Source organism: Hyla sarda, chromosome 8, assembly GCF_029499605.1.
Source record: "Hyla sarda isolate aHylSar1 chromosome 8, aHylSar1.hap1, whole genome shotgun sequence".
NCBI lineage: Eukaryota > Metazoa > Chordata > Amphibia > Anura > Hylidae > Hyla > Hyla sarda.
Genome location: NC_079196.1, coordinates 113,373,493 through 113,385,807, shown reverse-complemented (window position 1 = coordinate 113,385,807; position 12,315 = coordinate 113,373,493). Strand labels below are relative to the sequence as shown.

Below are 12,315 nucleotides of genomic sequence, written 5' to 3'. Positions count from 1 at the left end.
GGCTGATCCTCATGGGAGGATTATTGCACCAGGACCCTTAGCACTTTTAAAATGCCATTCAATGCCACGGGCTAGATGTAAACTGCAGATGACCATGTTGTGGTAGTTACCATGGATACCCAAGTGATGTGTGAGCTAACACATAGGCCCAACAGATTCCAAGAAGGCCAGAATCACCAGCGGCACCACCATTGATTGTCAGGTCACCCGGATTCAGCAAATACCAGAGTCCAAAATGATGCAGGTTTATACTGTTAATTTTCAGTTTATCGTTACAGTTGGTGTTATTCCATGTCGGAAGGGACGCAGCTACAGCCAGTGGGGTAACTAGAGACAGGCAGGCAGCTATGTGCAACAAAGGTAGGCGTGTTGTTTTCATATGCAGATCTGAAATATTGTCTTATATGCAAGAGGAGGAGTGATGGGGGTTCAGGCAAAAGCCAGGCTATGGATTGCATTGCTAAATGCTCCATAAGAGTGCAATGGTCGCCTGTCCTTTTTTTAAGTGATGATGTGGGTTTAGCCTGTGCTGTATGTATGTATGGGTGGCTGACTGCCACCCACCCAGAAAGTGTATGGGAGGCTGGTTGGCTGCCAGCCTTCCTTCCATTCCTATGAGTAATGTGAGTGCTCATGAAGGGGACATGGTTGGGTCCACCCCTTTCCCGGTTATCCCCTCTAGGCCTTTTGGCTTAGATCAAGTGTAAAAAAAGAAAGGATCTTGCGACAGATCGCATCCTGAGGCACTTTTTTTTTTTGTGTGAATACTTGCACTTGGGTGACTTGTGAGCACATACTGATACATACGTTCCCTATCTGGGGACCATAAATTAAATGGATTTTTGAGAAAGGGAGCTGATTTGGAAGCTTGCTTCTGTCGCCCTATGCATTGACCCGATGTGACAGTATCTTCGGGTAGTGAACAGTGCACCACCCCATTCCAGTGTTAAACAAGAAAGATTCTCATTTAATCCTCCGTGGGTGAGAATTTGAGTTTGAGAATTGGAGACCAAAATGATGAGTTGCACTGACTGGTTTATGAACGTCTAATCATTTAGCGTTTTAATGACCATGTTTGCACACTGATTGGTGTAAAAAAATAAAATAAAACTAAATAATAATAATCTAGCACACCTGTGCAGGTTTGACATGACATGACAGGTAGCTGTCTTGTGGGTGGTGCTGAATCCTGTTAAATGACATGAGGGTCTCATGCCTATACACAAGGGTGTGTCATTGCTGTTGCTTGACCATGCATTGGTTTCTGTGGTCAGTGAATGATAAAAACAAAATTTACCATCCATTGATGGATGGGAAATCCGCCATGAGGCATTTGTTTTTAGAAACTGCTGCTCACAACCAATGTTGCAATGGAGTGTCTCCATCTGCTGGTGGTATTGGAAAGGCATTAGTGCTATGGCAGGGTCTGAAGAAGAAGAAGAAGAAGAAGAAGAAGAAGACGGAAAAAAATATATATAAAAAGAAAAAGAGAGAGAGAGAGAGAGAGACTGACTTAGTGAGCGAGTGAGTGAGAGAGTGAGAGTGAATGAGTGAGTGAGTGATTGAGTGAGTGAGTGAGTGAGTGAGAACAAATGAGTTAAAGCAAGTGAGTGAGAGAGATCGAATGAATGAAAGTCTGAATGACAGAAAGAAAAAAGGATGAAGAAAGAAGCATGAAGAAAAAAAAATGTATATGGAGTTGCTGACATGAGTGCAATCTACAAAGCCGTTGAGGCTGATCCTCATGGGAGGATTATTGCACCAGGACCCTTAACACTTTTAAAATGCCATTCAATGCCACGGGCTAGATGTAAACTGCAGATGACCATGTTGTGGTAGTTACCATGGATACCCAAGTGATGTGTGAGCTAACACATAGGCCCAACAGATTCCAAGAAGGCCAGAATCACCAGCGGCACCACCATCGATTGTCAGGTCACCCGGATTCAGCAAATACCAGAGTCCAAAATGATGCAGGTTTATACTGTTAATTTTCAGTTTATCGTTACAGTTGGTGTTATTCCATGTCGGAAGGGACGCAGCTACAGCCAGTGGGGTAACTAGAGACAGGCAGGCAGCTATGTGCAACAAAGGTAGGCGTGTTGTTTTCATATGCAGATCTGAAATATTGTCTTATATGCAAGAGGAGGAGTGATGGGGGTTCAGGCAAAAGCCAGGCTATGGATTGCATTGCTAAATGCTCCATCAGAGTGCAATGGTCGCCTGTCCTTTTTTTAAGTGATGATGTGGGTTTAGCCTGTGCTGTATGTATGTATGGGTGGCTGACTGCCACCCACCCAGAAAGTGTATGGGAGGCTGGTTGGCTGCCAGCCTTCCTTCCATTCCTATGAGTAATGTGAGTGCTCATGAAGGGGACATGGTTGGGTCCACCCCTTTCCCGGTTATCCCCTCTAGGCCTTTTGGCTTAGATCAAGTGTAAAAAAAGAAAGGATCTTGCGACAGATCGCATCCTGAGGCACGTTTTTTTTTGTGTGAATACTTGCACTTGGGTGACTTGTGAGCACATACTGATACATACGTTCCCTATCTGGGGACCATAAATTAAATGGATTTTTGAGAAAGGGAGCTGATTTGGAAGCTTGCTTCTGTCGCCCTATGCATTGACCCGATGTGGCAGTATCTTCGGGTAGTGAACAGTGCACCACCCCATTCCAGTGTTAAACAAGAAAGATTCTCATTTAATCCTCCGTGGGTGAGAATTTGAGTTTGAGAATTGGAGACCAAAATGATGAGTTGCACTGACTGGTTTATGAACGTCTATTCATTTAGCGTTTTAATGACCATGTTTGCACACTGATTGGTGTAAAAAAATAAAATAAAACTAAATAATAATAATCTAGCACACCTGTGCAGGTTTGACATGACATGACAGGTAGCTGTCTTGTGGGTGGTGCTGAATCCTGTTAAATGACATGAGGGTCTCATGCCTATACCCAAGGGTGTGTCATTGCTGTTGCTTGACCATGCATTGGTTTCTGTGGTCAGTGAATGATAAAAACAAAATTTACCATCCATTGATGGATGGGAAATCCGCCATGAGGCATTTGTTTTTAGAAACTGCTGCTCACAACCAATGTTGCAATGGAGTGTCTCCATCTGCTGGTGGTATTGGAAAGGCATTAGTGCTATGACAGGGTCTGAAGAAGAAGAAGAAGAAGATGGAAAAAAATATATATAAAAAGAAAAAGAGAGAGAGAGAGAGAGACTGACTTAGTGAGCGAGTGAGTGAGAGAGTGAGAGTGAGTGAGAGTGAATGAGTGAGTGAGTGATTGAGTGAGTGAGTGAGTGAGTGAGAACAAATGAGTTAAAGCAAGTGAGTGAGAGAGATCGAATGAATGAAAGTCTGAATGACAGAAAGAAAAAAGGATGAAGAAAGAAGCATGAAGAAAAAAAAATGTATATGGAGTTGCTGACATGAGTGCAATCTACAAAGCCGTTGAGGCTGATCCTCATGGGAGGATTATTGCACCAGGACCCTTAGCACTTTTAAAATGCCATTCAATGCCACGGGCTAGATGTAAACTGCAGATGACCATGTTGTGGTAGTTACCATGGATACCCAAGTGATGTGTGAGCTAACACATAGGCCCAACAGATTCCAAGAAGGCCAGAATCACCAGCGGCACCACCATCGATTGTCAGGTCACCCGGATTCAGCAAATACCAGAGTCCAAAATGATGCAGGTTTATACTGTTAATTTTCAGTTTATCGTTACAGTTGGTGTTATTCCATGTCGGAAGGGACGCAGCTACAGCCAGTGGGGTAACTAGAGACAGGCAGGCAGCTATGTGCAACAAAGGTAGGCGTGTTGTTTTCATATGCAGATCTGAAATATTGTCTTATATGCAAGAGGAGGAGTGATGGGGGTTCAGGCAAAAGCCAGGCTATGGATTGCATTGCTAAATGCTCCATCAGAGTGCAATGGTCGCCTGTCCTTTTTTTAAGTGATGATGTGGGTTTAGCCTGTGCTGTATGTATGTATGGGTGGCTGACTGCCACCCACCCAGAAAGTGTATGGGAGGCTGGTTGGCTGCCAGCCTTCCTTCCATTCCTATGAGTAATGTGAGTGCTCATGAAGGGGACATGGTTGGGTCCACCCCTTTCCCGGTTATCCCCTCTAGGCCTTTTGGCTTAGATCAAGTGTAAAAAAAGAAAGGATCTTGCGACAGATCGCATCCTGAGGCACGTTTTTTTTTGTGTGAATACTTGCACTTGGGTGACTTGTGAGCACATACTGATACATACGTTCCCTATCTGGGGACCATAAATTAAATGGATTTTTGAGAAAGGGAGCTGATTTGGAAGCTTGCTTCTGTCGCCCTATGCATTGACCCGATGTGGCAGTATCTTCGGGTAGTGAACAGTGCACCACCCCATTCCAGTGTTAAACAAGAAAGATTCTCATTTAATCCTCCGTGGGTGAGAATTTGAGTTTGAGAATTGGAGACCAAAATGATGAGTTGCACTGACTGGTTTATGAACGTCTATTCATTTAGCGTTTTAATGACCATGTTTGCACACTGATTGGTGTAAAAAAATAAAATAAAACTAAATAATAATAATCTAGCACACCTGTGCAGGTTTGACATGACATGACAGGTAGCTGTCTTGTGGGTGGTGCTGAATCCTGTTAAATGACATGAGGGTCTCATGCCTATACACAAGGGTGTGTCATTGCTGTTGCTTGACCATGCATTGGTTTCTGTGGTCAGTGAATGATAAAAACAAAATTTACCATCCATTGATGGATGGGAAATCCGCCATGAGGCATTTGTTTTTAGAAACTGCTGCTCACAACCAATGTTGCAATGGAGTGTCTCCATCTGCTGGTGGTATTGGAAAGGCATTAGTGCTATGACAGGGTCTGAAGAAGAAGAAGAAGAAGACGGAAAAAAATATATATAAATAGAAAAAGAGAGAGAGAGAGAGAGACTGACTTAGTGAGCGAGTGAGTGAGAGAGTGAGAGTGAGTGAGAGTGAATGAGTGAGTGATTGAGTGAGTGAGTGAGTGAGAACAAATGAGTTAAAGCAAGTGAGTGAGAGAGATCGAATGAATGAAAGTCTGAATGACAGAAAGAAAAAAGGATGAAGAAAGAAGCATGAAGAAAAAAAAATGTATATGGAGTTGCTGACATGAGTGCAATCTACAAAGCCGTTGAGGCTGATCCTCATGGGAGGATTATTGCACCAGGACCCTTAGCACTTTTAAAATGCCATTCAATGCCACGGGCTAGATGTAAACTGCAGATGACCATGTTGTGGTAGTTACCATGGATACCCAAGTGATGTGTGAGCTAACACATAGGCCCAACAGATTCCAAGAAGGCCAGAATCACCAGCGGCACCACCATCGATTGTCAGGTCACCCGGATTCAGCAAATACCAGAGTCCAAAATGATGCAGGTTTATACTGTTAATTTTCAGTTTATCGTTACAGTTGGTGTTATTCCATGTCGGAAGGGACGCAGCTACAGCCAGTGGGGTAACTAGAGACAGGCAGGCAGCTATGTGCAACAAAGGTAGGCGTGTTGTTTTCATATGCAGATCTGAAATATTGTCTTATATGCAAGAGGAGGAGTGATGGGGGTTCAGGCAAAAGCCAGGCTATGGATTGCATTGCTAAATGCTCCATCAGAGTGCAATGGTCGCCTGTCCTTTTTTTAAGTGATGATGTGGGTTTAGCCTGTGCTGTATGTATGTATGGGTGGCTGACTGCCACCCACCCAGAAAGTGTATGGGAGGCTGGTTGGCTGCCAGCCTTCCTTCCATTCCTATGAGTAATGTGAGTGCTCATGAAGGGGACATGGTTGGGTCCACCCCTTTCCCGGTTATCCCCTCTAGGCCTTTTGGCTTAGATCAAGTGTAAAAAAAGAAAGGATCTTGCGACAGATCGCATCCTGAGGCACATTTTTTTTTGTGTGAATACTTGCACTTGGGTGACTTGTGAGCACATACTGATACATATGTTCCCTATCTGGGGACCATAAATTAAATGGATTTTTGAGAAAGGGAGCTGATTTGGAAGCTTGCTTCTGTCGCCCTATGCATTGACCCGATGTGGCAGTATCTTCGGGTAGTGAACAGTGCACCACCCCATTCCAGTGTTAAACAAGAAAGATTCTCATTTAATCCTCCGTGGGTGAGAATTTGAGTTTGAGAATTGGAGACCAAAATGATGAGTTGCACTGACTGGTTTATGAACGTCTATTCATTTAGCGTTTTAATGACCATGTTTGCACACTAATTGGTGTAAAAAAATAAAATAAAACTAAATAATAATAATCTAGCACACCTGTGCAGGTTTGACATGACATGACAGGTAGCTGTCTTGTGGGTGGTGCTGAATCCTGTTAAATGACATGAGGGTCTCATGCCTATACACAAGGGTGTGTCATTGCTTTTGCTTGACCATGCATTGGTTTCTGTGGTCAGTGAATGATAAAAACAAAATTTACCATCCATTGATGGATGGGAAATCCGCCATGAGGCATTTGTTTTTAGAAACTGCTGCTCACAACCAATGTTGCAATGGAGTGTCTCCATCTGCTGGTGGTATTGGAAAGGCATTAGTGCTATGACAGGGTCTGAAGAAGAAGAAGAAGAAGAAGAAGACGGAAAAAAATATATATAAAAAGAAAAAGAGAGAGAGAGAGAGAGACTGACTTAGTGAGCGAGTGAGTGAGAGAGTGAGAGTGAGTGAGAGTGAGTGATTGAGTGAGTGAGTGAGTGAGTGAGTGAGAACAAATGAGTTAAAGCAAGTGAGTGAGAGAGATCGAATGAATGAAAGTCTGAATGACAGAAAGAAAAAAGGATGAAGAAAGAAGCATGAAGAAAAAAAAATGTATATGGAGTTGCTGACATGAGTGCAATCTACAAAGCCGTTGAGGCTGATCCTCATGGGAGGATTATTGCACCAGGACCCTTAACACTTTTAAAATGCCATTCAATGCCACGGGCTAGATGTAAACTGCAGATGACCATGTTGTGGTAGTTACCATGGATACCCAAGTGATGTGTGAGCTAACACATAGGCCCAACAGATTCCAAGAAGGCCAGAATCACCAGCGGCACCACCATCGATTGTCAGGTCACCCGGATTCAGCAAATACCAGAGTCCAAAATGATGCAGGTTTATACTGTTAATTTTCAGTTTATCGTTACAGTTGGTGTTATTCCATGTCGGAAGGGACGCAGCTACAGCCAGTGGGGTAACTAGAGACAGGCAGGCAGCTATGTGCAACAAAGGTAGGCGTGTTGTTTTCATATGCAGATCTGAAATATTGTCTTATATGCAAGAGGAGGAGTGATGGGGGTTCAGGCAAAAGCCAGGCTATGGATTGCATTGCTAAATGCTCCATCAGAGTGCAATGGTCGCCTGTCCTTTTTTTAAGTGATGATGTGGGTTTAGCCTGTGCTGTATGTATGTATGGGTGGCTGACTGCCACCCACCCAGAAAGTGTATGGGAGGCTGGTTGGCTGCCAGCCTTCCTTCCATTCCTATGAGTAATGTGAGTGCTCATGAAGGGGACATGGTTGGGTCCACCCCTTTCCCGGTTATCCCCTCTAGGCCTTTTGGCTTAGATCAAGTGTAAAAAAAGAAAGGATCTTGCGACAGATCGCATCCTGAGGCACGTTTTTTTTTGTGTGAATACTTGCACTTGGGTGACTTGTGAGCACATACTGATACATACGTTCCCTATCTGGGGACCATAAATTAAATGGATTTTTGAGAAAGGGAGCTGATTTGGAAGCTTGCTTCTGTCGCCCTATGCATTGACCCGATGTGGCAGTATCTTCGGGTAGTGAACAGTGCACCACCCCATTCCAGTGTTAAACAAGAAAGATTCTCATTTAATCCTCTGTGGGTGAGAATTTGAGTTTGAGAATTGGAGACCAAAATGATGAGTTGCACTGACTGGTTTATGAACGTCTATTCATTTAGCGTTTTAATGACCATGTTTGCACACTGATTGGTGTAAAAAAATAAAATAAAACTAAATAATAATAATCTAGCACACCTGTGCAGGTTTGACATGACATGACAGGTAGCTGTCTTGTGGGTGGTGCTGAATCCTGTTAAATGACATGAGGGTCTCATGCCTATACACAAGGGTGTGTCATTGCTGTTGCTTGACCATGCATTGGTTTCTGTGGTCAGTGAATGATAAAAACAAAATTTACCATCCATTGATGGATGGGAAATCCGCCATGAGGCATTTGTTTTTAGAAACTGCTGCTCACAACCAATGTTGCAATGGAGTGTCTCCATCTGCTGGTGGTATTGGAAAGGCATTAGTGCTATGACAGGGTCTGAAGAAGAAGAAGAAGAAGAAGAAGAAGACGGAAAAAAATATATATAAAAAGAAAAAGAGAGAGAGAGAGAGAGAGAGACTGACTTAGTGAGCGAGTGAGTGAGAGAGTGAGAGTGAATGAGTGAGTGAGTGATTGAGTGAGTGAGTGAGTGAGTGAGAACAAATGAGTTAAAGCAAGTGAGTGAGAGAGATCGAATGAATGAAAGTCTGAATGACAGAAAGAAAAAAGGATGAAGAAAGAAGCATGAAGAAAAAAAAATGTATATGGAGTTGCTGACATGAGTGCAATCTACAAAGCCGTTGAGGCTGATCCTCATGGGAGGATTATTGCACCAGGACCCTTAACACTTTTAAAATGCCATTCAATGCCACGGGCTAGATGTAAACTGCAGATGACCATGTTGTGGTAGTTACCATGGATACCCAAGTGATGTGTGAGCTAACACATAGGCCCAACAGATTCCAAGAAGGCCAGAATCACCAGCGGCACCACCATCGATTGTCAGGTCACCCGGATTCAGCAAATACCAGAGTCCAAAATGATGCAGGTTTATACTGTTAATTTTCAGTTTATCGTTACAGTTGGTGTTATTCCATGTCGGAAGGGACGCAGCTACAGCCAGTGGGGTAACTAGAGACAGGCAGGCAGCTATGTGCAACAAAGGTAGGCGTGTTGTTTTCATATGCAGATCTGAAATATTGTCTTATATGCAAGAGGAGGAGTGATGGGGGTTCAGGCAAAAGCCAGGCTATGGATTGCATTGCTAAATGCTCCATCAGAGTGCAATGGTCGCCTGTCCTTTTTTTAAGTGATGATGTGGGTTTAGCCTGTGCTGTATGTATGTATGGGTGGCTGACTGCCACCCACCCAGAAAGTGTATGGGAGGCTGGTTGGCTGCCAGCCTTCCTTCCATTCCTATGAGTAATGTGAGTGCTCATGAAGGGGACATGGTTGGGTCCACCCCTTTCCCGGTTATCCCCTCTAGGCCTTTTGGCTTAGATCAAGTGTAAAAAAAGAAAGGATCTTGCGACAGATCGCATCCTGAGGCACGTTTTTTTTTGTGTGAATACTTGCACTTGGGTGACTTGTGAGCACATACTGATACATACGTTCCCTATCTGGGGACCATAAATTAAATGGATTTTTGAGAAAGGGAGCTGATTTGGAAGCTTGCTTCTGTCGCCCTATGCATTGACCCGATGTGGCAGTATCTTCGGGTAGTGAACAGTGCACCACCCCATTCCAGTGTTAAACAAGAAAGATTCTCATTTAATCCTCCGTGGGTGAGAATTTGAGTTTGAGAATTGGAGACCAAAATGATGAGTTGCACTGACTGGTTTATGAACGTCTATTCATTTAGCGTTTTAATGACCATGTTTGCACACTGATTGGTGTAAAAAAATAAAATAAAACTAAATAATAATAATCTAGCACACCTGTGCAGGTTTGACATGACATGACAGGTAGCTGTCTTGTGGGTGGTGCTGAATCCTGTTAAATGACATGAGGGTCTCATGCCTATACCCAAGGGTGTGTCATTGCTGTTGCTTGACCATGCATTGGTTTCTGTGGTCAGTGAATGATAAAAACAAAATTTACCATCCATTGATGGATGGGAAATCCGCCATGAGGCATTTGTTTTTAGAAACTGCTGCTCACAACCAATGTTGCAATGGAGTGTCTCCATCTGCTGGTGGTATTGGAAAGGCATTAGTGCTATGACAGGGTCTGAAGAAGAAGAAGAAGAAGACGGAAAAAAATATATATAAATAGAAAAAGAGAGAGAGAGAGAGAGACTGACTTAGTGAGCGAGTGAGTGAGAGAGTGAGAGTGAGTGAGAGTGAATGAGTGAGTGAGTGATTGAGTGAGTGAGTGAGTGAGTGAGAACAAATGAGTTAAAGCAAGTGAGTGAGAGAGATCGAATGAATGAAAGTCTGAATGACAGAAAGAAAAAAGGATGAAGAAAGAAGCATGAAGAAAAAAAAATGTATATGGAGTTGCTGACATGAGTGCAATCTACAAAGCCGTTGAGGCTGATCCTCATGGGAGGATTATTGCACCAGGACCCTTAGCACTTTTAAAATGCCATTCAATGCCACGGGCTAGATGTAAACTGCAGATGACCATGTTGTGGTAGTTACCATGGATACCCAAGTGATGTGTGAGCTAACACATAGGCCCAACAGATTCCAAGAAGGCCAGAATCACCAGCGGCACCACCATCGATTGTCAGGTCACCCGGATTCAGCAAATACCAGAGTCCAAAATGATGCAGGTTTATACTGTTAATTTTCAGTTTATCGTTACAGTTGGTGTTATTCCATGTCGGAAGGGACGCAGCTACAGCCAGTGGGGTAACTAGAGACAGGCAGGCAGCTATGTGCAACAAAGGTAGGCGTGTTGTTTTCATATGCAGATCTGAAATATTGTCTTATATGCAAGAGGAGGAGTGATGGGGGTTCAGGCAAAAGCCAGGCTATGGATTGCATTGCTAAATGCTCCATCAGAGTGCAATGGTCGCCTGTCCTTTTTTTAAGTGATGATGTGGGTTTAGCCTGTGCTGTATGTATGTATGGGTGGCTGACTGCCACCCACCCAGAAAGTGTATGGGAGGCTGGTTGGCTGCCAGCCTTCCTTCCATTCCTATGAGTAATGTGAGTGCTCATGAAGGGGACATGGTTGGGTCCACCCCTTTCCCGGTTATCCCCTCTAGGCCTTTTGGCTTAGATCAAGTGTAAAAAAAGAAAGGATCTTGCGACAGATCGCATCCTGAGGCACGTTTTTTTTTGTGTGAATACTTGCACTTGGGTGACTTGTGAGCACATACTGATACATACGTTCCCTATCTGGGGACCATAAATTAAATGGATTTTTGAGAAAGGGAGCTGATTTGGAAGCTTGCTTCTGTCGCCCTATGCATTGACCCGATGTGGCAGTATCTTCGGGTAGTGAACAGTGCACCACCCCATTCCAGTGTTAAACAAGAAAGATTCTCATTTAATCCTCCGTGGGTGAGAATTTGAGTTTGAGAATTGGAGACCAAAATGATGAGTTGCACTGACTGGTTTATGAACGTCTATTCATTTAGCGTTTTAATGACCATGTTTGCACACTGATTGGTGTAAAAAAATAAAATAAAACTAAATAATAATAATCTAGCACACCTGTGCAGGTTTGACATGACATGACAGGTAGCTGTCTTGTGGGTGGTGCTGAATCCTGTTAAATGACATGAGGGTCTCATGCCTATACACAAGGGTGTGTCATTGCTGTTGCTTGACCATGCATTGGTTTCTGTGGTCAGTGAATGATAAAAACAAAATTTACCATCCATTGATGGATGGGAAATCCGCCATGAGGCATTTGTTTTTAGAAACTGCTGCTCACAACCAATGTTGCAATGGAGTGTCTCCATCTGCTGGTGGTATTGGAAAGGCATTAGTGCTATGACAGGGTCTGAAGAAGAAGAAGAAGAAGACGGAAAAAAATATATATAAATAGAAAAAGAGAGAGAGAGAGAGAGACTGACTTAGTGAGCGAGTGAGTGAGAGAGTGAGAGTGAGAGTGAGTGAGAGTGAATGAGTGAGTGATTGAGTGAGTGAGTGAGTGAGAACAAATGAGTTAAAGCAAGTGAGTGAGAGAGATCGAATGAATGAAAGTCTGAATGACAGAAAGAAAAAAGGATGAAGAAAGAAGCATGAAGAAAAAAAAATGTATATGGAGTTGCTGACATGAGTGCAATCTACAAAGCCGTTGAGGCTGATCCTCATGGGAGGATTATTGCACCAGGACCCTTAGCACTTTTAAAATGCCATTCAATGCCACGGGCTAGATGTAAACTGCAGATGACCATGTTGTGGTAGTTACCATGGATACCCAAGTGATGTGTGAGCTAACACATAGGCCCAACAGATTCCAAGAAGGCCAGAATCACCAGCGGCACCACCATCGATTGTCAGGTCACCCGGATTCAGCAAATA

The 12,315-nt window shown here is 43.4% G+C and overlaps 7 pseudogenes; all 7 read left to right on the top strand.

Annotated features, from left to right (window-relative positions):
* Positions 1-671: 671 nt before the first annotated feature.
* LOC130289146 (U2 spliceosomal RNA) lies at positions 672-936 on the top strand (annotated as a pseudogene).
* A 1,468-nt stretch (positions 937-2,404) lies between these two features.
* On the top strand, positions 2,405-2,668 carry LOC130286184 (U2 spliceosomal RNA; annotated as a pseudogene).
* Positions 2,669-4,132: 1,464 nt separating this feature from the next.
* LOC130286183 (U2 spliceosomal RNA) lies at positions 4,133-4,396 on the top strand (annotated as a pseudogene).
* Positions 4,397-5,852: 1,456 nt separating this feature from the next.
* On the top strand, positions 5,853-6,116 carry LOC130287474 (U2 spliceosomal RNA; annotated as a pseudogene).
* A 1,462-nt stretch (positions 6,117-7,578) lies between these two features.
* On the top strand, positions 7,579-7,842 carry LOC130286182 (U2 spliceosomal RNA; annotated as a pseudogene).
* Positions 7,843-9,309: 1,467 nt separating this feature from the next.
* LOC130286181 (U2 spliceosomal RNA) lies at positions 9,310-9,573 on the top strand (annotated as a pseudogene).
* A 1,464-nt stretch (positions 9,574-11,037) lies between these two features.
* LOC130286180 (U2 spliceosomal RNA) lies at positions 11,038-11,301 on the top strand (annotated as a pseudogene).
* Positions 11,302-12,315: the final 1,014 nt, after the last annotated feature.